Source organism: Neofelis nebulosa, chromosome 3 (assembly GCF_028018385.1).
Source record: "Neofelis nebulosa isolate mNeoNeb1 chromosome 3, mNeoNeb1.pri, whole genome shotgun sequence".
In the NCBI taxonomy this organism is placed as follows: domain Eukaryota; kingdom Metazoa; phylum Chordata; class Mammalia; order Carnivora; family Felidae; genus Neofelis; species Neofelis nebulosa.
Window position 1 is genome coordinate 162,129,480 of NC_080784.1, and position 27,254 is coordinate 162,156,733.

The following is a 27,254-nucleotide window of genomic DNA, read 5'->3' on the forward strand; positions in this document are numbered from 1 at the left end:
GAATTTATTATTGTTTATAACTTTTTTCAAGACTAAAGAATACAATAATTGTTCAATGAAAGAATGATTTACTGATATAATAATTATTACATAGAAAATAATGATTGCTACTGATATTAAATGGTTACTAGCAAAAATAATTATGCTGTATAGAGGAGGGGGTGTTAAAAAATGATGTGTCCCAGGTTAAATGCACTAGGTACATCATTGTCTTTGATACTCTTCTGTTCTGCAATTAACTCCACTTAGCAGTATTAAAAAACCCAAGACCTTGAGAATAAGTATCAGAACTAGCAAAGCCGAATAGTGCTGGGTTCCAGTTGTCAAATGCAAAAATAAACAAATCTCTGTCATTCTGTGATATTCACATATTTTAGAAGTCAAACATGTTTCAGAACAGGCAGGACAACTTTAATCAAACAGATAATGACCTTTCACAAAAGAAACAGGAAAAAAGTCCAAACTGCTAATTGTTGGCATTAATGCTACTGAATCATGGCTCATTTATAACCACCCTCCTAGTTACTATGGCATATTATCTATCTTATTTTCACATCAGATTTTAGAATCCTTCAGTATGAAATCATAAACTGGAGCTTTCTAATCACAAGTAAAAGGATACTTGATTAGTAGATAATGCAGCCACTCAAGATTTTTAAGCAGAGAAATTGTATTCTAAGATTTAACAACTTGTATTGTGTGAATTGATGTGAAAAAGGTTAAGATTTTCTAAAACTATTTAATTGGCTGCTTATTAGTAGAGAACAAGTTGATAACTTCTTAGAAAATTAAATGATGCTTTCCTAGCCCATTTGTGGTTAATTTTCAATTTTAAAGTTATGAGACTCATTCCTTGAACTGGCAAGCATTGGTAAATGTCTTCTGTGTGTCTAGCAGTGTGCCTGTTGGTGGTGGTCGGGCCTCACCGGTCAAACCAAAGGAGCAAAGTCTCTGCTATTCAATGGAATAACAAATAAAAACAAATATTTATGAAAATGTGACCAGTGAGATCACAGAGAAACACACCAAGTGCTACAGAAGCAGGAAGAAATAGCTCGAAGTAAGTTCCAAACTTCAGCTGCTTTGAAATTAAGACAGAATTCTGACATGTATGTCAGAATTAAGTATATAGGGGGGGCCTGGGTGGCTAAGCTGGTTAAGCATCCAATTTCGGCTCAGGTGATCTCACGGTTCGCCGTTCAAGCCCCATGTCAGGCTCTGTGCTGAGAGCTCAGAGCCTGGAGCCTGCTTCGAATTCTGTGTCTCCCTCTCTCTGCCCCTCAGCCTCTCGCGCTCTGTCTCTCTCACTCTCAAATATAAATAAATATTAAAACAAATTAAATATATAACCAGTGGAAGTTCATTTGGCATGGACTTTTTCTTCATATCCAAGCAGTCTCTTCATATTGAGTTGTTTCATCTCCAAGAGATCTACTTAATTAATTTTACCACAAAGTCTTGAAATCAGAATACCTCAGATAAATGACTGGTGGCAGTGAAAATCAGAGATTAAAGTGGAGATAGCTACAGGAAGGTGGAAGAAAGGAAGGGCAACAGCTGGATGCCTGTCATTTGAGGAAGGGCGTGGATGGCAAGCCATTAATGAATTCTGGAACAGAATGAGCATACACAGATGAGCAGCTCCTAAGTTTCTCTTTAGATCCACTGTGTATGAAATGTCTATGGGATACCTGTAGGCAGACGTCCAGTAGAAATGGAAAAGCAGTCTGGAGCAAGGTGGGGCTTGCTGATATAGCTTTAGAAGTCTCCATTTGAGAGATGGGGATTAGAATCAGGGGGCTAGATGAGATTGGCTGGGAAGATGTCACAGGGAAGAAAAACAATTGAGGATGGAACTTGATTGCATACAGTTTCGCATCATTCCTTAAAATGTAACCGTGTGATAAAAAAGCATAAACTTTCCTAAACTACAGATGCCTACCTTTTACTTCTTTTACCCAGAAAAGTTAAGAACATGATGTTAGAAGGTGGAGGAGGGTCAGTAAAGTACCCTCCAGAATGAGAAGGTACTTTGAGACGCAAAACTGAAGGAAGCCACTCCATACCATTTTCAGTTTTATTCAGGGTAACTAACTGACAGGGGAATCAAGAAGATGGATGATCCAGGCCCTACACAGCCATTCTCTGCCCCAGGCTCCCCCCAGTCCAGACCTTAACCCACAGTTTTATGGAGCAAGGGGCACAGTGGTGAGGTCACAGGGCAATTATCTAAAGTGGCACCTTAGGTGTGCCAGGCATCTCTACTAGTTACCTTAAAGTAGGACCTCTGTGTGCCTGCCACTTTAGGAAACATTAAAACAAGCCTTTCTGCATTCTGGTCAGGGCATACATTAACCTCCAAGGCTTGGAACACGTTACCCTGAGGGAGATGGTTGCATAGGCACAAACAAGATGGAGGACCAAAGATGGAGTCAGTGTTGTCAGCTCTCCTACCCACAGGCTCTGAGAGAGTCCTAACTCTGCCACTCAGAAGCTGGATAGTCATAGGTAAGTCACACAATCTGCAGGCTTCAATTTCCTTATCTGTACAATGAGGGTATCATAGCAACTATCACACCATGTACAATTTTTGTGAGAATTCAATGAGATGAGGGATGTAAAGTGCTTCATACAGTGAATGGCACAGAGAAGGCACTCAATAAATGTTGGCTACCATAATGGTGACAGTGATGAATCTTACTACAATTCTGGCCATATGGCAGGAACTTAATAAATAACTGTCTATATTGCTCCATATGTTTCTAAAATCTATTTCCATCTCTCAATGAATGGCCCACTTAAAGAGTATTTTGTTGAGTAAAAAATAATTCACTATACATTATAGACTGACTCATTCTCTGATTATGTACATACAATTGTCACTATACAAAGAACTTGATTGAGAAATGATTGCACTCTTGTTGCACTCTTGTTCCCTGTTGATATTAAGTAACCTGCTGCTTCTGATATTTTTCTATTCTACACATTTCTAAATATCTATGAAAAAAAAAACCCTAGGTTTTCTAATCATCCATTGAAACATGAAAATGTTTAGTCAGAATGAACTAATTTGTCCTCAAAGCTTCCATAATTATGGGTCCATTACTCTACTTAATAAATTGTATCATAATTAACAGTAAGTGAGTCTGTTTCTTCCCAAAGATTTATAGGCATGCTGAAGTCAAAAAATGTATTCATCCCTGTATCCTCAGGATCCAATCCAGGCTTAGCATGTGATAGTAAGTATTCTCGATGAATCAATGAATTAATGAATGGGCGAACAAACAAATGAACAAATGAAAGAACTCAGGAGCATGCAGGACAGGGAAAGGGATAACCTGGATTGTACAAGATAAAGAGTGTGGGCCAGATGAACTCTGTAGTCCTTGTGATTCAGTTGAAGATTAGCCTATGGTTGATGTATCTTATCATAATGGCATTACATACGTCTCACTGTCATTAATGATGAAAATCTGTCAGTCAGATAGAAATAAGTTATAGTTTCAATATTCACAAAGTATAGCCATTTTTATGGAAAAGCAATTTTAAAAATTAAAAATCCACTCAGTTGGAAAAAGCCAAAGATGTACTATGGCACTTCAAAAAAAAATCATTTTTTATCCTGTACTCACCAGGCAAATAAACCAGTCCCACCTGGTGTAGGGGTGAAGATGATGGACAACCAATGAGGAAGAAAGAGGCTCAAAGTGCCATTCTGCAATACCGTCTGTGAACAGAAATTACAAGCATTAAATTTCTGGCAAAAGCAAAGTTGGCATATGTCACAGACCATATGACTCTGAATGCAATCCAATACAGTAATTTTGTACTTTGGTATATGTCACAGATCACATGACTCTGGGTGCAATAAAATATAGTGATTCTATACTTTGTGGAACACTTAGGGGTAAATACACCATGTCAGATTAAAGAGGTTTCTAAATAACTGATCTTTTGTCCATTCTAAAGATGACATATTTTATTTTTTATTTTTTTTTTTCAACATTTTTTATTTATTTTTGGGACAGAGAGAGACAGAGCATGAACGGGGGAGGGGCAGAGAGAGAGGGAGACACAGAATCGGAAACAGGCTCCAGGCTCCGAGCCATCAGCCCAGAGCCTGACGCAGGGCTCGAACTCACGGACTGCGAGATCGTGACCTGGCTGAAGTCGGACGCTTAACCGACTGCGCCACCCAGGCGCCCCTAAAGATGACATATTTTAAAATGTTACCCTCTGGGGATGGACATCTCTCTCAGAGGGTATCATTACAAAAAAAAAAAAAAAAAAAAGAAAGAAGGTATTATTTAAGATATTTTGGGCCACAGGTAAAAGATTACCCAACTAACAGGGGCTTAAACAATATGTGAATTTCACTTTGTACATAACAAAAAGTCTTAAGTTTTCAGAACTGGTTTAGAGCTCAGCAATATCACTGAGGACTCAGGCTCTTTCTGTGCTTCCTTCCCTCCATCCTCAGCATCTTGGGGAAAAATCTTCCTTCATGGTCACAAAATGGCTGCCACAGCTCAAGCATCTCATCCTTGCTTAAAAGCCCATTTCCCAAACAGGAAGGAAGGAGTGGTGGTTAAAAAAAAAAAAGGATTTTCTAGTCATGTGGCTCCCTGCTTTATCACAGTGTAAAATCTTTCCCAGAAGCTCCCACGCTGACTTGACCTTACATCATTTTTTCCCCTAGTGCAGCAATTTTATGGGTTTTTTTTAACCTTTTAATTCAATACATGTTAAAAACAACAACAAAAAACCCAGTTTAGCCATTTCTTCCACCCCACCTCCCACACCTTGCCTCCAGCACCACCATTCTGTTCTCTGTGTCTATAAACTTGCTTTTTATTTTTTTAAGATTCCATATATGAGAGATCATACTTGGATTTGTCTTTCCCTATCTAACTTAGTGCAATCAGCATAATGCTCTTGAGGCCAATCTATGTTGTTGTAAATGGCAAGATTTCATTTTCTTTTATGGTTCATTAATACTCTATTGTTTATATATACCACATCTTCTTTATCTGTTTATGCATCAATGGACATTTATACTATTTCCTTATCTTGACTATATATATAAATGATGCTGCTGCAATGAACATGAGGATGCATACATCTTCTCAAGTTAGTGTTTTTGACACACATTTTTTAATTGCATAACATTTACTTACAATAAGGAGGCTAAAAAATATAGAGCAGAGGTTTGACAAACAAACTTGATGATGAGAATTGAATTGCTACACCAAAGCCTGTGAATACCCAGTCCTTTCAAGAAATCTACTAGGCAAAGATCCCTTTCTAATCCTATATGACCACCATGGTGCAGTACAAAGTAGAATTAGAAGGATCTGGGATTCAATTACATCTCCCATTACTTACTCTGTTAAATGAAGACCAGAATGTCTACCCCTATAGAAATGAAGACAATAATATCTATATTGATTGTGTAAGGAGTCTATCTTACCATGTCCAGGCTCTAGATAAAATTTTTTTTTTTTAATTTTTTTTTTCAACGTTTTTTATTTATTTTTGGGACAGAGAGAGACAGAGCATGAACGGGGGAGGGGCAGAGAGAGAGGGAGACACAGAATCGGAAACAGGCTCCAGGCTCCGAGCCATCAGCCCAGAGCCCGACGCGGGGCTCGAACTCACGGACCGCGAGATCGTGACCTGGCTGAAGTCGGACGCTTAACCGACTGCGCCACCCAGGCGCCCCTAGATAAAATATTTTTTAATTTTTTTCTTACAGAAGTTCTTTTTCCCTTATGCTATTATGAAACCAAAATATGACTGCTATGTTCCTGAGTCAAAGAGCAGGAGTCAAATCACCCAAGGAACTAGATATGATCTATATATGCACATGAGAAAGAAAATTTATTATAATCTCTTAGTGGATAGGACTGGTACACCTTATTATCACCTTCTTCTGTACCACACAGGGAAGATGACCATGCTTGCTGGTTAAAGCAATTATTCAAGAGTGCAGGCAGAAGAAAAGAAGGAGCAGCAAACACCTAACACTGACTGGCAAGGAGACAGATTGGCTGATCGTTTTGATTCTGAAAATGGGTCACTGTATCCTCAGCAGTAACCTCAGAATTCTAATGACTGTAGAACCCAGAGAATGCTGACCAGAGGAACAGAGCAGTGGGAAGGAAACAATTTACTTTGATACTAATAGCAAATAATTTTCAAAGTGTGAAATAATTTTGTATCTAGCAATAGAGAGTTCTGGAATAGCATTCTCCTGACTTCCTTACTTCCTCTTCCCTCTTAAAATTGCTAACTGGAGGTAGTGAAAAACAGCAATGGACTAAGAAGTCAGTGACCCAGGTTGGGTTCCTGGCTTATTGTTCATTACTTTGTTTATAAATCTCCATTTCCTCAGTATGAGTTAGGTGAGGTTGGACCATATATATCTGAAGCATCTTGCAACACTGAGATTTTATGAGTCCAGGGGCACTTTGATTTTTAAACAAGTTTTGTTTTGTTACCAACACCAACTTTATAGTTCCATAATAACTGGAAAAATAGAGGAGTACATCCATGTATGATCAAATTTTTCCATTAATACAGGAACAGCCAATTATTACCTGAGACCTGGAGGTAAGGATGACTTAGCCAAAAGTCATCCTGATAGTCTGGGATTTAGGAAATGCAGTCATTTTTGAAAGAGGCAAAATTAATAGGCCCATCACGAAATAAAGATATTCTTTTTTAAGTATTTTTACTTTTTTTTAATGTTTATTTATTTTTGAAGGAGAGAGGGAGAGAAAGACAGAGTGCAAGCAGGGGAGGGGCAGAGAGAGAGGGAGACACAGAATCTGAAGCAGGTTCCAGGCTCTGAGCTGTGAGCACAGAGCCCGATGTGGGGCTTGAACTCATGAATCGTGAGATCATGACCTGAGCCGAAGTCGGATGCCTAACAAACAGAGCCACCCAGGTGCCACAAAATAAAGGTATTCCTAAAATTTTTATAACTCTACAAAATTTGCTTGTGTGTAGGGTTCTGAAATGAACACGCTCTGACACAGGTATAATGCCCAGTGCATTATAGGAGCAAACAAAAAATACTCAAGTCTCAGTTCAAAGGCGACTCCCTTCAAAGACCTTTCCAAACCTCTACTCACCACATCCTCTACCCCTGTTAGAATTACTATAAATTGAATTCCAGTGACCTTTCATAGCACTTTATTGGTATCTTTCACAGCACAGACAGCTTTCTTCCTCTATTAGAAGTATTTATGCACAGGTTTATCTCCTTTATTGTAAGTTCCCCATATGCTCCAAATTGCTTATGATAGTAATAAATAAAGCAATACTTGTAAAATCAATGATTCTCCAGAACAATGCCTTTCTAGGTTGCTTTGCTTTGTTTTGTTTTTTGAAAGAGAGAGAGAGAGAGAGACAGAGAAAGAGTACATGCATGCATGCGCTCAAGCTGGAAATGGGCAAGAGGAAGAGAGAGAGAATCTTAAGCAGGCTCCACTCCCAGCATAGAGCCCAATACGGCGCTTGATCTCACAATCTTGAGATCATGACCTGAGTTTAAATCTAGAGTCAGACGCTTAACCAGCTGAGCCACCCAGGCAACCCTCTTGATGTTTTGTTATTATTATTTTTTAATGCACAGGTAAGAAATATCTTACATTGTGACCCAGTGTTTCACAAAATACTTGCCCTAACCAAGTAAGATACACTCTGATATCCTCTATTCTTTTCTATTTTACTCTATTTCATTCTTTTTAATAAAGGGAGCAAATCACTAGATGATGTTTATGAACCTCTAAGTCTCATCCTAAAGTTTAATAGTGATCCAGAAGAGTTCTTTAAAAAGAAGCAAAATGTAAAGGGAGATCTAGTTTCTGAAATTCATTTCTGAAAATGATCTACAATCTACTTACTCTTCTTCCTACAGATGCTGAAAAGCTAAATACTTATTTTCCCAGGCTCCCTTCCAGCTAGGCATAGCCATGACCCATTTCTGTCAAATGAAATGTAAGTATGAGTCACAGAGGTATCATCTAGGAAAGTTTCTAAAGGGGCCAGATTCTGCTGGCATGTCCCCTCAGCCCTTTACCATTCTTGCTGTTCCTGCCTGAACCGTGGAGATGATACCTAGAGGTGCAACAGGCACCTACTGACAAGCACAAACACAAGACCTACAAGGAGGGATGGGAGAACAGAAGGAGCCAGAGTCTATGGTGACATCACTGAGCCACCAGATCAGCCATGGGCTGCCTACCCCAGACATTTTACTATGTGAGACAAATAAAGTCCTTATTTGCTTAAACCACTGTTAGGTTTCTGTTTATTTATAGTTGAACATATTCCAAACTGATCCTACACTCAGTAACCATTTTTGGATTCAATGACCCTCCATGGGAGGTAAATTTTTAAAAAGGGAAGAGCGTTTTTTCTGAAATTTATTATGGAGGCTCTCTAACACTTTAATTTCTACAAAAATGGCTTTGGAGAGCTCCACTATGGAGAACGCTTCCAGCGATCATCAGTTCATAGAAAAAAATGCTTTTTGTAGAAATTTTAATCATGTATTCATCTAACTTCATCCCCAGGCAACAATGCTAGTCACTAAGGATACCACAAAGAACACAATCCAATCTCCAAGAGGCTTATAGTCTAGTGTGAGAATCAAACATACCGTGAGATACATGCTATGACAGGATGCTGTCAGGGTACTGGGATGGAACGGAGATGAGGTAGATTCACATGCCTTTCAAAGCATCAAGACAAGAAAATACAGCAAGTTCTGTAAAACCATCTTAGCAACTTCATTTCTCCTCTAAAAATGCACTGAAAGTATAATTTTTTAATGGATTAATATAAAGAAACATGTTCCCATAGCCTCCAATAAAACTCTTCTATGATCACTAAAAATGTCCCATGGAAATGTCACATGGAAAAAAAACTTTTTTTTTTCAAATAAATCTCCAAATAGCTTTTTACAAACTATGAAAAAGAATTAATGCCTGTCATCTCACAACACATTTATTTTGCATTTATCAGTTAAACTGGTGCAATTGTGAATGTTGATTCACTTAGCACATAGAAAAGACCAACAACCAAAAATAACTGACATTTTTATTCATCAACACACACTAACATGGACAATAGAACAACAAGACAGTAAATTTTGTCAAATAAAAATATAAAGACCAAAATTTTAAATAACATATCCTAGAAACAAGATTTTATTTGCCACTTCTCTACCTTTTGGCTAATATCAACTACAGAAACAAGAATTTTTACTAATCCAGAGAGAGTCAATCAAATCAAGCTGTTCGAGCAAAGTCCACATTAGGATCCCGTTGACCTCAATACAGTGGTTTCACATGACAACTGGACTGAACAGATATACAGATAAGCCTACCATCTGGGATTTTTTTTTCTCTTTTTCTTCCTTTTTTTTTTTTTTTTTTTTTTTTTTGGCCTTAGATGCAACACTTTTACTTATAGTGACCATATTCCAAACCAGAAATTAATGGAGCCTAACTACTAAAATTGATACTAACCTAAAAAACCAATAACCTGATAAAAGTAACCACCATACCCGACCCCCACCGAGAAAGAAGAAATGGGGGTGAGGGAGAATAAAGGACTGTGTTAAACACAGATTTCACAAAGCAATGTGGTCTAGGTGTAATTTCTATTTTAGCCCATGAGTATCTTTTTTCTCAAAGAAAACAAAAGGTTTTTGAGATAGTTCAGATAACCAGGACAATTGGCAAATTGTCACATGTACCAAGTCGGTGCTTCCTCTCACAGTAACTCCTTCAGTTACTTTTAGCTCTCTCTCTTCTTAAAGTTACCATGTAAGGATAAAAAAAATACACTTTCTTAGGGTAAATTAAATATTGGGGGAGGGGGTTAAACTTTTCAAATAACTTACATTTGGGGGGTTAGTTTTTACTTTAACTTAGTTAGCTTTTTTGTATTTATATTTCCTTTAATAGCACAAAATATATACTAGTAGTTTAAAGAACCAAATATTCTACATGTCTCATTTCACAAACCAGCAGTGCCGTCCCCATCCCATTTTTCCCACCTCCCAGAGGCAACCACATAAAAATCTTTTAATTGCTTCTTTTGGCATTGACCTCCATATGCAATGTTAAATTGCTGCTCTTGATTTTTTAGTTATAAAAATCTACTATCTTTTAGACTTCCCACTATGGAAGTCACCCACCCTTCTCAATCCATACCTACAAACCCACTCTTCCCATCCTCCTTCTACAGTCATCATTTTGTATGGCTCTTTATTCAATGTCTACATTATTACTACATAAATGATATTTCCAGCTAACCATATGCTATACTAATGATTACTTTTTCCTGAACAATTCCTGTTCATACCCTAACCCCAACCTCAGTGAGTCTTGTTCTTGATTTTCAGAATGTATCTAACTGCAATTATTTTGAAAATTCACAAGTTGTTTACATCTTCTCTTAATGAAGTAAATAAAAATTCTGTCAATTTCACCTTCTTGACAACATGGCCCCTGAAGATTTCACACCTGTTCAAATTTGGACTATTTAGCTCTCTAGACTAATCGCAAAGTTGTCATCTTTGAGATTTTCCTTCACCAACACCCTGCACAGTCCCTTTGTTTCACTTTTGTGTTAAAGCCACTATTTCGTGCTTTCAGGTCTGTCTCCTTTTTTTTTTTTTTCTTTTTTTTTAAAAATTTTTTTTTCAACGTTTTTTATTTATTTTTGGGACAGAGAGAGACAGAGCATGAACGGGGAGGAGCAGAGAGAGAGGGAGACACAGAATCGGAAACAGGCTCCAGGCTCCGAGCCATCAGCCCAGAGCCTGATGCGGGGCTCGAACTCACAGACTGTGAGATCGTGACCTGGCTGAAGTCGGACGCTTAACCGACTGCGCCACCCAGGCGCCCCTTTTTTTTTTTTTTCTTTTTTGACATCTTTACTTTGATGAAGGTTATCTTCTAGTAATTTCCTTGGAAGTAAAAATTTTGAGACCTTGAATGTATGAAAATGTACTTACTGGTGCACCTGGGTGACTCACTCGGTTAAGCATCCAACTTTGGCTCAGGTCATGATCTCACAGTTTGTGAGTTTAAGCCCTGCATTGGGCTCTGTGCTAAACAGCTCAGAGCCTGGAGCCTGCTTCGAGTTCTGTGTCTCCCTCTCTCTCTGTCCCTCTCCCACTCACTGTCTCTTCTCTCTCTCCCTCAAAAAGAAATAAACATTTTTAAAAAATTTTTAAAAAGAAAATACCCTCTCATACACAGAGGGTATAATTTTTTTTTGTATTGGATTTCACTTTATTTTGTTCCCTCTCCTGTTTTGGCATAGAAAAAAATATCACTGAAAGGAAAAAGGAAACAGCAGGTGAGCAGGACTAAAGAGACGGGACAGGGGCAGGCAGGGGGCAGCATCTGAACTGATGGAATACCTGTGCTCAGTCTGCTTCCACTACCCTAATTGGGGGTTTCAGGGAGAGGGACGAGCATACTGCAGGCAGAAGAGGATGGCTAAAATACTTCCTTCAGAATTTTGAAGGCATTGCTTCATTTTCTTACTGTATTCTTTCTACTGCTTTACTGTGCCCATGTGTTTCAACAGTGCTGCTGAGAAGTTTGATGCCAGTTTCATTCTTAACATTGGGTGTATACCCTGCTCTCTCCACTTTTTCTGAAAGTGTTTAAGATCCTCTCTTTATCCCACATATTTTGCAATGTCTCATCGAAGACTTAGTGTGGGTCAACTTGCATCCCTTGTGCTGAGTTCTCAATGGGCCTTTTCAACATGCAAACTGATGTTCTCCAGTTCTGTGAAATTTTCTTGAATTGTTTGATGACCTTCTCCCTTCCATTTCTCCTTCTTTGTGGATTTCCTGTGATTGGGATGTTGGGTCTCTAGTACTAATACTCTAATTTTCTTGTATTTTCTTTCTCTTTATCTTTTTTCTCTACTTTCTGGGAGTTTTCCTCAACTTTATCTTCCAAATCTTAGTACATTTTTTTTTTAAACTGAGTTGAATCCTCAGCAGCTTTTTTTTTTTTTTTTTAAATTTATTTACTTTTGAGACAGACAGACAGAGCATGAACGGGGGAGGGGCAGAGAGAGAGGGAGACACAGAACCGGAAGCAGGCTCCAGGCTCTGAGCCATCAGCCCAAAGCCCAATGCAGGGCTCGAACTCACGGACCACGAGATCGTGACCTAAGCTGAAGTCGGAAGCTTAACCGACTAAGCCACCCAGGCACCCCAAAAATCTTATTACATTTTTAAAATGTACCAATGTTGGGGCACCTGGGTGGCTCAGCTGGCTAAGAGTCTGACCCTTGATTTCGGCTCAGGTCATGATCTCATAGTCATGAGATTAAGTCCCACATCAGGCTCCACACTGATTGTGGAGCCCACCTGGGATTCTCTCTCTCTCCCTCTCTCTCTGCTCCTCCCCTATTCATTCTCTCCCTGCCTCTTTCTCAAAATAAATAAACATTTTAAAATATATATTTAAAATTTACCCATGTTATTTTAATTTCTTTTTTATATTTAATTTTTAAATAATTTTAAATTCCTATAAAAGTTGTGCAAATTTTAGAGTTCATATTTATCTTTCACTCACCATTCCCTAATGTTAACAATCTATGTAACTACAGTACCATTTAAAAAATTTTTTTTTCAATGTTTATTTATTATTGAGAGACAGAGAGAGACAGAGCATGAGCATGGGAGGGGCAGAGAGAGGGAGACACAGAATCTGAAGAAGCCTCCAGGCTCTGAGCTGTCAGCACAGAGCCCAACGTGGGGCTCGAACTCATGGACCACGAGATCATGACCTGAGCCGAAGTCGGACGCTTAACTGACTGAGCCACACAGGCGCCCCCATTTTTAAAACCAGGAAATTAGCATTGGTATAACAATATTAACTACAATACATGCCTTACTCAAATTTTACCAGCTGTTCCCCTAATGACCTGTTTCTGTTTGAGGATCCAATCCAGGATCTCACACGGCATTTAGTTGTTATGGCTACTTGATCTTCTCTAATCTGTGACAGGTCTTCCTCAGTCTTTCCTCATCCTTCACGACCTTGATATTTTGGATGAGTACTGGTGAGTTATTTGTATTTGTATTTGTATATTCTCTCAATTTGAGTTTGTCTGATATTTTCTCAACATCGGATTAAGGTTATGGATTTTAGGCAAAAATACCAAAGAAGTGACTTTGTGTCCTTCATTTGCATTGTATCAGGAGTACTGATATATTGTATTGTTGATAGTATTAATCTTGATCACTTAGTTAAGGTGGTATCTGCAGTGTTTCTCAACTATAAATACACTTTTCCCTGTGTAATTGAAAAATGGCAGCAAGCAGGCAATTAAGCTAACTAGCCCATTTTGACCAAAAGTAACTGATCTGGATTACAGTTACTAGTTTGTCATGTACCCCAACAAAACAAACAGAAAAGATCTCTTTTCCCTCTGAAAACTTCAAAACTTAGTACCTTTCCAGAGCAACAGGGCCCTCAGCATCTTTAGATCTAACATGGTCTAGGGATCTACATACACAGTGTTTATGGTCCCTCTTGTTAAATAAGACTGAAAATTTAGCAAGTAGCAATGGCCTAATGTTTGAATCCTAACTGAGACTACAATGTAGGTAATTTCCTAAAGAGAAAAGTATTCATATACAAATGTGTGAGCCCCACGGCCTAAAACAACTTCTTCATGAGAATCAACACATTCTCTTCTTGCCTCCCGGCAGTAAGTGCCTATCTCAGATAGCACAACCAATCATGTTCACCTTCTCTAAGGCAGAATGAATGTCTGCATTCAATGATCTGAAAAGGAAGCTCTAACTTGGAAACTTCCTAAACAGACAGAAAGACATCTCATTTCTATCAGAGTAGCCCTGAATAGACCAATGGAACTGCCAGGGCTTGTGGGCCCCAACAGGTCCAAAAGCTAAGGAAATGACAACATGGAAAACTAAAAAGAAGGAAAGAAAGGATGAAGAGGGTGTCAGGTTAGAAACAAGAGAAGAAAAGGAATGACAGTAGCTAAAATTTACTGGGTACATATGTGCCAGACTTGAATTATAAATACAACAGCCCTTTAAGGTAGGCATTATCACTGCCCCCATTATACACAGGGAAAAAATACAGAGGCTCACCAATTATCTCTGGGGCCACCAAAGGTGCTACTCTAACTTGCATAGCCTTAGTATGAACACAGAGAACTTGGCCTTTAATATGCCTAATGCTTTTCTAGTAAATACATATTAGTGCTTTTCCACCAGGACAACCAACATAACTCAATGGTGCTTATTAAATATTTTCATGTTCTTGTACAACCCAAATGAGATCCAATTATTAAAGACCAAGCTGTTACAGAGAAATCAAGAAAAAAGAGGAAAAAAGAATAATGATTTCCCTCACCATGTTCAGATAAGCCAGCCTGGTATTTGCTTTAGGGAACTGTATGACCTGTTCTGAGTATAAAACAGGTTTCTTATGGCTAATGAGAAAATTTCCACACAGCTAACACTGAAAAGGTGTGCAGATTGGAATAAATCAATCTTGCCAGCCTTGGAACTTTCCAAATACACTACTCATACTGACAGTGTCAGAAGGTCAAGAAACGTACAAATCTCCTTCAATAAGGATGAGTGCTTTTAAACACTAGCAGTCCACAGAGTTTAGTCCTATAATTCTTCATAGAGAAGATCCACTCGTGGGACATGAACTTCCTATCTCCTCTATCATCTCTCTTGTGCTCTGTCAGTTATTTATGGTTTGTAATTCTAAGGACCCCTAGGGCCCTTCCCAACTCCTGCACAAGTCTAAAGGACAGGGAGAATCTGGCTTGCGGAAGTGTGGCCTGGGAACAAATGGGTTTTTATGAAGAGCTTTAAAAAGACAAGAAGCCCAAGCTTGCAGGGACAGTTCTGCCTCTGCATCAAGGTATTTCAGAAAGCACACTGCCCCAAAAAAACACCCTACACAACCATTCCACCTGGGCCTGAAAGTCCTTCAATAGGAGCCCAAACCATAACATGGTAACTTCAATACCTACCCAGCAACTTTTCAGAAAATAGGTTTCAGTGAGGACAAGAGCTTGGGGTTGGAAGATTTCTGATGAAAGGTAGAGGCCACAAAAAGCATTAGTCAGGGTACTAGCCCAAAGCTATGGAAGAAACTATTAGATTTTCCAGGGATGGAACTGTAAAGTATCAAGAACAGAAAGATGGGAGTAAGATTAGCTATAATAAATATCCAACAAACATCACAGATATTCCACATTTAGAATCATATTGTACCTAGTCTCTAGACTCAATAAATTTTGACAGAAAACAAAGGTATTACAGGTTGGAAAGGATGCTGCCTCTTCACTGAAAAAGATAACCTAAGTTTGCAATATTAAAAGGCATCAGATAATAGTGACAACAATAAATAATTAATAGCCAACACTTAACATAGAGCTTATAATGTAGGAAGCAATCTCTAAACTCATGAACTCTCTTATATTTCCTCATGTTACTCTCCCACAACCATATAAAACAAGTCCTTTAATTGCAGCCAAGTCCTATTATTTTTTTTAAAATGGGAACAGATTTAAGTTTGTACTTTGCTCCTACCATATTAAATAACCCAAGCTCAGAGTTTCATAACTCTTAACTACCTTGAAGAATTATTTGAAAGATCAATAATAAACTAGAGGCAAATGTCTTCTGTTTCCTAGCAAAAGACATTACACTTCTTTGGACACAGTTTTGTTTACAAGCTTCCAGGTTTCTACCTGGCATTCTTGCAACATCATAGTTGTTCTCTGCTTTTAGTGAAAGCACAGAGCTCCAAGAAAACATGGAGCATGTTCCACTGAGAACCCTGAGTTCCCATCACCATGAAAAAAGACTTACAAAGGAAATTCTTAACTTCCTTCCTAAGAAAGAGATACCAAAACTAAACAGAAAATGTGACAGTTGGTTTTCATCCATCCTGAAAACATGTTTGCTACCTACTGCTAGGTGAACAATCCAGAAATAACTTCTGTCTTTTGACAGTGAATTAAGAATAACATTGAAGAATTATGGCTATGTAATGTTGTAAGAATTACGCACATACTCATGAAAAGGTAAAGAGGTCTCCTTTTCTCTCCAAGGCAATGCATAGATGTACAAAAGACACAGAACAGAAAACCTAATAACAAAAGCAAGATTTCTACTGGGACACAGACTCTCCACAGGACTATGCCAGAAGTTCTACTATTCTTTAAGGATTAATGTAACAAAATGATTAGTAATATAAAGAACACGTATTTGTCTTGTGCAAGTGGAAGCAATAAACTTGAGGAAAGGAGCAAAACTGTTTATTCTTATAGTATACCCTCATTTTCAGTTCTTCAAACCAGAATCTTAGAAGGAAAGGCCCAGCTAAGATCTATTCAGTTTTTCCTTCTAAGTTAATGGCCCATCAAACCACTGTCCAGACTCTCTTAGATTTGGCGTTCATCCAGCCAGCTAGCTGCACTGGCTCAGAGAGTTCAAATGACCCATTCTGCAGGCTCCCCAAATCAGGCAGCTAATGATCTAGCATTCCTCCTTCCAATGTCTAACCCTCCTTTTTCCTTTTTCTTTCCTTCTACCTCTCCCCTTGCCATGTCCTTTGAGTCATGTATATAAATCTTCAATACAGTCCATATAGTATCGCTCTTTCTCTGAGAACATAGTGCAGGGCTATGGTGTGAAGGAAATGGGTGACTCCAATTAGATATAGACAGTGTGCCTCCAGAGAGGCAAGGTAAGATGAGCTTTTTAAAGACTAACCATTTATTCATTTACTCATTCCACAAACACTGAGCGAGTTCCAACCATATGACAGGCATATTGCTAAAAGCTAGGGATAGAATGGTAAGCAAAAACATAGTTCCTGACTTCATGGGGCTTAAGGACTCATGGAGAAGAGAAACCTTAATAAGTAACTATACACTTAAATGTAAACCTGCAGCTATGATGGGTGCTATGAAACATATCAGCCTTGTGAGTACAGAGTAGGGATGTGGGTTAGTAGGAGAGTTCAGGAGGGCTTCCCCCAGGAAGTGACAATGAGAGTCCCTAACAAGGATGAGCCAGAGGGAGGAGAGGAGAAGGGGAGAGCTGCAGGCAGAGAGAGAGAACGCAAGGGCCCTGTTGAGAAAGGGAGCTGGGCAAATGTGAAGCCAAGTGTGAAGCCGAAAGAAAGCCAGTGTGGCTGGAGGACAGACAAGGAGGGACCCAGCAGAGCCTGAAGAGGCAGGAGAGGCCCAATCCAGCAGAGAGAGTTAAGCAGTTCTGACTCTCCAAGGAGCAATGGGAAACCTAGAAGGCTTTTAAACAAGGAGATGATGGTCTGGGTTTTCAGAAAGTTCAAATAAAACAAAGTCACACATGTAATCCACATAGTCACTAATTAAACTCTTCTAATCGGTAGGTTTAGCCCTGGACCCTGTTCTTCACAATACCAAAAAAGGGGGTGCCTGGGTGTTTCAGTTGGTTGAGCGTCCGACTTCGGCTCAGGTCATGATCTCACAGTTTGTGAGTTCGAGCCCCACATCAGGCTCTGTGCTGACAGCTTAGAGCCTGGAACCTGCTTTGGATTCTGTGTCTCCCTCTCTCTCTGCCCCTCCCTTGCTCATGCTCTGTCCATCTGTCTCTAAGAATAAATAAACATTTTTAAAAAATAAAAAAAAAAATAAAAGATACCAAAAAGGTAATTCATCCAAATGCATGATTTGACTATTTGGTAATATAGAAACAACAGAGGGCTGGGAGGCACGGCCCCTTGGTTTTTGTCTGTTTGAGGACCTTGAACTAGTCACTACATTTGTCCAGCCCCTGTTTCCTCATTTCTAAAATGAGGAAGTGCACAGTAGGACCACTCAGTCCATTCCCTCTCTAGGAGTCTCATTAGAAAAAGAAAAAAAAATAGACTTTAAAAAACCCAAGTGGCCAATAAATATAAAAGAGATGCTGATATTCATTCATAATGAGAGAAAATAAAATGCATCAGACTGGCACAAAATCATGGCTGGCAAGGATGTGGAACAACAGGAACTCATACTATTAAGTAGGAATGTAAACTGGTGCAACCACTTTACAGAATAATTTGGCAGTATCTGGAAAGACTGAAAATGTACACAACCTATGAATTAGCAATTCCATCCAGAGAGACATACCCTAAATAAACTTTTACACATATGCACAGGAAAGTTAAGAGTATTCATAGCAGCATCATTTTTGAACAAACTAAAAACAGCCTGCATATCAGCAAGAGAATACAGAAATAGGGTATATTCATAAAATGGAAAACTACATAGCAGTGGAAATGAGTGAAATGGAGCAATATATATAGCAACAAGGAGAAACATCATAAACAAGACTGAGTGGAATAAAAACAAACTGAGAATACATTTGACATACCTTTTATATAATGTTTAATTTTTGCACAATGACTGTTTAGTAACACTCACTTTTAATAAAAGTACACGGGGCGCCTGGGTGGCTCAGTCGGTTAAGCGGCCGACTTCAGCTCAGGTCATGATCTCGCGGTCCGTGAGTTCAAGCCCCGCGTCGGGCTCTGTGCTGACAGCTCAGAGCCTGGAGCCTGTTTCAGATTCTGTGTCTCCCTCTATCTCTGACCCTCCCCCGTTCATGCTCTGTCTCTCTCTGTCTCAAAAATAAATAAACGTTAAAAAAAAAAAAAGTAAAAAAAAAAAAGTACAGAGATATACATAGGAGAGCTAAGTGACAAATTCAAGATAGTAGTCACCTCTAGGAGATAGGGAGGGAAATATAACCAGCAAAGGGGCTTTAACTAGATTTGTAATATTTTAATAGCTTAAAGTTGGTGGCAAATGCACAAGTAATTATTATGTTATCCTTTATACCTTTTTTTACATGGAAAATATTACTAATAACAACAAAGAACAGGAAACAGAAGAAAAACAGATTGCTTCTGAAATCAAATTTGCCAAAAAAGCAGAACCTGATGACATATAGATATAGCCTTGAGAAGAAAAGGGGTCTGGCCTTGAACCAGAAAGTAAGAGACATGGGTTCTGGGCATGGATGTGTTAATAACTAACCATGTGCTCTTGGATGAATCTTCTAGTGCTCCAGGTGTTAGCTCCCTCCTCTGTAAGTAAGGAAGTTGCAACAGATGATGTCTAAGGTCCTTCCTGTCCATATCTAAAATCTCATGGTTTTCCACTGTGCTCCCCACTTCCCATCTCAACAGGAGCTCTGGCACTGGGCAGCAGAGTGGCTACATGATGGTTTTCCCCACTCAGATCATTTGCAATCCAAATTAAGGTTTTAAAATTTGCATTTACTTGGGATACCCGGGTGGCTCAGTCTCTTAAGTGTCTGACTTCGGCTCAGGTTATGATTTCATGGTTCGCGGGTTCGAGCCCCACATCAAGTTCCGCACTGACAGTGCAGAACTTCTTTGGGATTCTCTCTTTCCCTCTCTCTGCCCCTTCTGTGAGCTCTCAGGCTCTCTCTCTCTTTCCCTCTCAAAATAGGTAAATAGGGGAGTTCTGGGGAAGATGGTGGCATAGGAGGACGCTGGGCTCACCGCGTCCTGCTGATCACTTAGATTCCACCTACACCTGCCTAAATAACCCAGAAAACCGCAAGAAGACTAGCAGAACGGAGTCTCTGGAGCCAAGCGCAGACGAGAGGCCCATGGAAGAGGGTAGGAAGGGTGGAGAGGCGGTGCGCGCTCCACGGACTGGCGGGAGGGAGCCGGGGAGGAGGGGCGGCCCGCCGGCCAAGCAGAGACCCCGAGTCTGGCTTGCAAAAGCGGAGGGGCCGGACGGAGTGTGTTTGGACAGCGAGCGGGACTTAACATCTGGAAGGTTATAAGTTAACAGCTCTGCTCGGAGAGTGGGAAGGCTGGAGGACAACGGGAGGAAGAGTTGCTGAGCCCTGGACCACAGAGCTCAGTTTGGCGGGGGAAGGGAGGGGGGAAGGGGGGAGGCGCTCGCCAGCGCCATCTCCCTCGCCCATCCCCCAGCCAAAATCCCAAAGGGAACCAGTTCCTGCCAGGGAACTTGCTGGCACCGTGCAAACACCCAACGTTGTGCTTCTGCAGATCCACACCTCTGGTGGCGGGTCTGACTTCCTCCCACTGCCGCAGGGCCCCTCCCGAAGCAGATCACGAAGGAGAAGCGAGTTGAGCCTACCCTTCCCGCCCCCGTGCACCTTGCCTATCCATCCCAGCTAATATGCCAGATCACCAGCACCACAAGTCTGGCAGTGTGCAACTAGCCCAGACGGACCACGCCATCCCACAGTGAATTCCGCCGCTAGGAGAGGGGAAGAGAAGGCACACACCAGTCTAACTGTGGCCCCAGTGGTGGGCTGGGGGCAGACATCAGGTCTGACTGCAGCCCCATCCACCAACACGATTATTCAAGACAGCAAAGGGGAAGTGCCCTGCAGTTCCACACCACGCCAGAAACTATCCAAAATGACCAAATGGAAGAATTTCCTGCAAAAGAATCTCCAAGAAATAACAACAGCTAATGAACTGATCAAAAACGATTTAAACAATGTAACAGAAAGTGAATTTAGAATAATAGTCATAAAATTAATCACTGGGCTTGAAAACAGTTTAAAGGAGAGCAGAGAATCTATTGCTACAGAGATCAAGGGACTAAGGAATAGTCAGGAGGACATAAAAATTGCGATAAACGAGCTGCAAAATAAAATGGAAACGACCACGGCTCGGATTGAAGAGGCAGAGGAGAGAATAGGTGAACTAGAAGATAAAATTATGGAAAAAGAAGACGCTGAGAAAAAGAGAGATAAAAAAATCCAGGAGTATGAGGGGAAAATTAGAGAACTAAGTGATGCACTAAAGAGAAATAATCTGCGCATAATTGGTATTCCAGAGGAGGAAGAGAGAGGGAAAGGTGCTGAAGGTGTACTTGAAGAAATACTAGCTGAGAACTTCCCTGATCTGGGGAAGGAAAAAGGCATTGAAATCCAAGAGGCACAGAGAACTCCCTTCAGACGTAACTTGAATCGATCTTCTGCACGACATATCATAGTGAAACTGGCAAAATACAAGGATAAAGAGAAAATTCTGAAAGCAGCGAGGGATAAACGTGCTCTAACATATACAGGGAGACCTGTAAGACTTGTGACCGATCTCTCTTCTGTAACTTGGCAGGCGAACTTCAATGTGATGAACAGGAAAAATATGCAGCCGAGAATCCTCTATCCAGCAAAACTGTCATTTAGAATAGAAGGAGAGATAAAGGTCTTCCCAAACAAACAAAAACTGAAGGAATTCGTCACCACTAAACCAGCCTACAAGAGATCCTAAGGGGGATCCTGTGAGACAAAGTACCAGAGACATCGCTACAAGCATAAAACATACAGACATCACAATGACTCTAAACCCATATCGTTCTATAATAACACTGAATGTAAATGGACTAAATTCGCCAACCAAAAAACACAGGGTATCAGAATGGATAAAAAAACAAGACCCATCTATTTGCTGTCTACAAGAGACTCATTTTAGACCTGAGGACACCTTCAGATTGAGAGTGAGGGGATGGAGAACTATTTATCATGCTACTGGAAGTCAAAAGAAAGCTGGAGTAGCCATACTTATATCAGACAAACTAGACTTTAAATTAAAGGCTGTAACAAGAGATTAAGAAGGGCATTATATAATAATTACAGGGTCTATCCATCAAGAAGAACTAACAATTATAAATGTGTATACCCAAATATATAAAACAATTACTCACAAACATAAGCAACCTATTGATAAGAATGTAGTAATTGTATAGGGACTTTAACACTCCACTTACAGAAACGGGTAGACCATCTAGACACACAGTCAATAAAGAAACAAGGGCCCTGAATGATACATTGGATCAGATGGACTTGACAGATATATTTAGAACTCTGCATCCCAAAGCAACAGAATATACTTTCTTCTCGAGTGCACATGGAACATTCTCCAAGATAGATCATAAACTGGGTCACAAAACAGCCCTTCATAAGTACACAAGAATTGAAATCATACCATGCATACTTTCAGACCACAATGCTATGAAGCCTGAAATCAACCACAGGAAAAAGTCTGGAAAACCTCCAAAAGCATGGAGGTTAAAGAACACCCTACTAACGAATGAGTGGGTCAACCAGGCAATTAGAGAAGAAATTAAAAAATATATGGAAACAAACGAAAATGAAAATACAACAATCCAAACGCTTTGGGATGCAGCGAAGGCAGTCCTGAGAGGAAAATACATTGCAATCCAGGCCTATCTCAAGAAACAAGAAAAATCCCAAATACAAAATCTAACAGCACACCTAAAGGAAATAGAAGCAGAACAGCAAAGACAGCCTAAACCCAGAAGAAGAAGAGAAATCATAAAGATCAGAGCAGAAATAAACAATATAGAATCTAAAAAAACTGTAGAGCAGATCAACGAAACCAAGAGTTGGTTTTTTGAAAAAATAAACACATTGATAAACCTCTAGCCATGCTTCTCAAAAAGAAAAGGGAGATGACCCAAATAGATAAAATCATGAATGAAAATGGAATTATTACAACCAATCCCTCAGAAATACAAGCAATTATCAGGGAATACTATGAAAAATTTTATGCCAACAAACTGGACAACCTGGAAGAAATGGACAAATTCCTCAACACTCACACACTTCCAAAACTCAATCAGGATGAAATAGAAAGCTTGAACAGACCCATAACCAGCGAAGAAATTGAATCGGTTATCAAAAATCTCCCAATAAATAAGAGTCCAGGACCAGATGGCTTCCCAGGGGAGTTCTACCAGACGTTTAAAGCAGAGATAATACCTATCCTTCTCAAGCTATTCCAAGAAATAGAAAGGGAAGGAAAACTTCCAGACTCATTCTACGAAGCCAGTATTACTTTGATTCCTAAACCAGACAGAGACCCAGTAAAAAAAGAGAACTACAGGCCAATATCCCTGATGAATATGGATGCAAAAATTCTCAATAAGATACTAGCAAATCGAATTCAACTGCATATAAAAAGAATTATTCACCATGATCAAGTGGGATTCATTCCTGGGATGCAGGGATGGTTCAACATTCGCAAATCAATCAACATGATACATCACATTAATAAAAGATAAGAACCATATGATCCTGTCAATCGATGCAGAAAAGGGATTTGACAAAATTCAGCAACGTTTCTTAATAAAAACGCTCGAGAAAGTCGGGATAGAAAGAACATACTTAAACATCATAAAAGCCATTTATGAAAAGCCCACAGCTAACATCATCCTCAATGAGGAAAAACTGAGAGCTTTCTCCCTGAGATCAGGAACATGACAGGGATGTCCACTCTCACCGCTGTTGTTTAACATAGTGTTGGAAGTGCTAGCATCAACAATCAGACAACAAAAGGAAATCAAAGGCATCAAGATTGGCAAAGATGAAGTCAAGCTTTCGCTTTTTGCAGATGACATGATATTATACATGGAAAATCCAATAGACTCCACCAAAAGTCTGCTAGAACTGATACATGAATTCAGCAAAGTTGCAGGATACAAAATCAATGTACAGAAATCAGTTGCATTCTTATACACTAACAATGAAGCAACAGAAAGACAAATAAAGAAACTGATCCCATTCACAATTGCACCAAGAAGCATAAAATACCTAGGAATAAATCTAACCAAAGATGTACAAGATCTGTATGCTGAAAACTATAGAAAGCTTATGAAAGAAATTGAAGAAGATATAAAGAAATGGAAAAACATTCCATGCTCATGGATTGGAAGAATAAATATTGTCAAAATGTCAATACTACCCAAAGCTATCTACACATTCAATGCAATCCCAATCAAAATTGCACCAGCATTCTTCTCTAAGCTAGAACAAGCAATCCTAAAATTCGTATGGAACCACAAAAGGTCCCGAATAGCCAAAGTAATTTTGAAGAAGAAGACCAAAGCAGGAGGCATCACAATCCCAGACTTTAGCCTCTACTACAAAGCTGTCATCATCAAGACAGCATGGTACTGGCACAAAAACAGACACATAGACCAATGGAACAGAATAGAAACCCCAGAACTAGACCCACAAACGTATGGCCAACTCATCTTTGACAAAGCAGGAAAGAACATCCAATGGAAAAAAAGACAGTCTCTTTAACAAATGGTGCTGGGAGAACTGGACAGCAACATGCAGAAGGTTGAAGCTAGACCACTTTCTCACACCATTCACAAAAATAAACTCAAAATGGATAAAGGACCTGAATGTGAGACAGGAAACCATCAAAACCCTAGAGGAGAAAGCAGGAAAAGACCTCTCTGACCTCAGCTGTAGCAATTTCTTACTTGGCACATCCCCAAAGGCAAGGGAATTAAAAGCAAAAATGAACTACTGGGACCTTATGAAGATAAAAAGCTTCTGCACAGCAAAGGAAACAACCAACGAAACTAAAAGGCAACCAACGGAATGGGAAAAGATATTTACAAATGACATATCGGACAAAGGGCTAGTATCCAAAATCTATAAAGAGCTCACCAAACTCCACACCCGAAAAACAAATAACCCAGTGAAGAAATGGGCAGAAAACATGAATAGACACTTCTCTAAAGAAGACATCCGGATGGCCAACAGGAACATGAAAAGATGCTCAACGTCGCTCCTCATCAGGGAAATACAAATCAATACTACACTCAGATATCACCTCACGCCAGTCAGAGTGGCCAAAATGAACAAATCAGGAGACTATAGATGCTGGAGAGGATGTGGAGAAACGGGAACCCTCTTGCACTGTTGGTGGGAATGCAAATTGGTGCAGCCACTATGGAAAACAGTGTGGAGGTTCCTCAGAAAATTGAAAATAGACCTACCCTATGACCCAGCAATAGCACTGCTAGGAATTTACCCAAGGGATACAGGAGTACTGATGCATAGGGGCACTTGTACCCCAATGTTTATAGCAGCACTCTCAACAATAGCCAAATTATGGAACGAGCCTAAATGTCCATCAACTGATGAATGGATAAAGAAATTGTGGTTTATATACACAATGGAGTACTATGTGGCAATGAGGAAGAATGAAATATGGCCCTTTGTAGCAACGTGGATGGAACTGGAGAGTGTGATGCTAAGTGAAATAAGCCATACAGAGAAAGACAGATACCATATGGTTTCACTCTTATGTGGATCCTGAGAAACTTAACAGAAACCATGGAGGAGGGGAAGGAAAAAAAAAATAAAAAAGAGGTTAGAGTGGGAGAGAGCCAAAGCATAAGAGACTCTTAAAAACTGAGAACAAACTGAGGGTTGATGGGGGGTGGGAGGGAGAGGAGGGTGGATGATGGGTACTGAGAAGGGCACCTTTTGTGATGAGCACTGGGTGTTGTATGGAAACCAATTTGACAATAAATTTCATATACTGGAAAAAAAAACAAAAACAAAATAGGTAAGTAAACTTAAAAATATATATAAATAAGGGGCGCCGGGGTGGCTTAGTCAGTTAAGCGGCCGACTTCAGCTCAGGTCATGATCTCATGGGTGGTGAGTTCGAGCCACGTGTGGGGCTTTGTGCTGACAGCTCAGAGCCTGGAGCCTGCTTCGGATTCTGTGTTTCCCTCTCTCTCTGCCCCTCCCTCATTCATACTCTCTCTCTCTTTCTCTCTCTCAAGAGTAAGTAAACATTCATATATATATATATATGTATATATATATATATATATATATATATATATATATGAAAGAATGAATGAATAAATAAAATTTGCATTTATTTATTTACCTATAAAATATTTTGTTTTTATTATTTTGCTCACACTTGATTCATGTATTAGTTTGCTAAAGTTGCTATAACCGAGTACCACCAGACTGGGTGGCTTAAACGATAGAACTTTATTTTCTCACGTTTGTAGATGCTAGAAGTCCAAGATCAAGGTGTCAGGAGGATTGGTTTCTTCTGAAAGCCTCTCTCCTTGGCTTATCTTTTCCTTCTGTCTTCATGTGGTCTCTCATCTGTGTTTGTCTGTGTCCAGCTTTCCTTTTCTTACAAGGATACCAATCACATTGGATTAGGGCCCACCAAAATATCCTCATTTAACTTAATTATCTCTATAAAGATCTCATCTCTGAATAGTCATATTCTAAGATACTAGGACTTAGGATTTCAACATATGAACTTTGTTGGGGAACACAACTGAACCCATAACAATAGGAAAGCTTTAAATCTTCACACTGACAGGTTTGTGGGAAGAGACGGCAAAATTACTAACCTACGAATTTAAATTTGCTAACCAGTCTAGTTCTATAACTGTCTGCTTCTGGTCACTAAAATGTCACACTTTTTCATAACTAACTTGGGATAATTTTTATGTAGGGCTGCTTAAAACTGGGTAAATCACTTACTAGATTTATCTATGCATGCTATTCAAGCAAGGTTAATTCTTTCTGACATGAAAAATAATTATGTCTTTTAACAAAAACTCATTCATTGTCTAGAAATAACCTGATTGGAAAAATACCACACAACTGGTTTCCAAGGACTAACATCTGGTGCCATAAATGACATACATATGACTTCTCCAGCATATTATTTCAATAGGCTCTGCTAATCAACAGACATCACCATTCCATAGTCTATATCAACACATACAGCATTGTATGATGCACAGTTGGCCAGTTTGTCCCACTTCCAGCATGCTGCTCACTTAATTTAGCCCAGTGAGTGACAAATTGAACTGTCTTGGCTTGGCCTGCAAAAGTTTCAATGTCTGCTAACCCACACAGAGCCTCTTTTCTTGAGCCTGTAAGTCACAGAAAGAGAGCCAGGTCTCATTAGGGCAAAACCATCAAAGGACACTGAGGATCATGGAAACTGGCCATTTCAGAACAGTTAATATGCCAAAACCTAAAATGTCCAATGTGGGCAGCTGAAGGACACTGTTCCTTAAGCCATAGACGTGTCTTATTTTTAACTTGGGTAAATTGTAGTTTTGACCAAGTCTTACCAAAGGCAGGTGAATAAAAGCAGGTCCATCAAAGCATGTCATCAAAGCAGTCCCAAAAGAACAGTTATTATAAGATCCAAATTCATTTAAGAAAATAAAGGAGCAAGAGGAAATAGAGAACATCAAATACTAATGCCAGATCCTGGCCCTAAAAAACAGCACTTGAATAAGGTAGTCATTAGCAGATGGATACAAATACAGCCTACCTA

General features: G+C 39.5%; 1 protein-coding gene across 14 annotated transcripts in view; it reads right to left on the bottom strand.

The window, feature by feature from the left end:
* Positions 1–27,254, bottom strand: part of CRACD (capping protein inhibiting regulator of actin dynamics) — a 279,668-nt gene that overhangs the window by 196,487 nt on the left and 55,927 nt on the right. For 11 of the 14 annotated variants that reach the window (XM_058722498.1, XM_058722494.1, XM_058722497.1 and 8 more), the window contains one exon: positions 3,633–3,727. The exons of 1 other annotated variant lie outside the window; for it this stretch is intronic. The gene's annotated coding sequence lies outside the window, so the exon portion shown is untranslated. Of the gene's footprint in view, positions 1–3,632; positions 3,728–8,668; positions 8,688–27,254 lie in introns of those variants that run through there. 2 more of the 14 variants (XM_058722488.1, XM_058722490.1) reach the window with 2 other exon arrangements.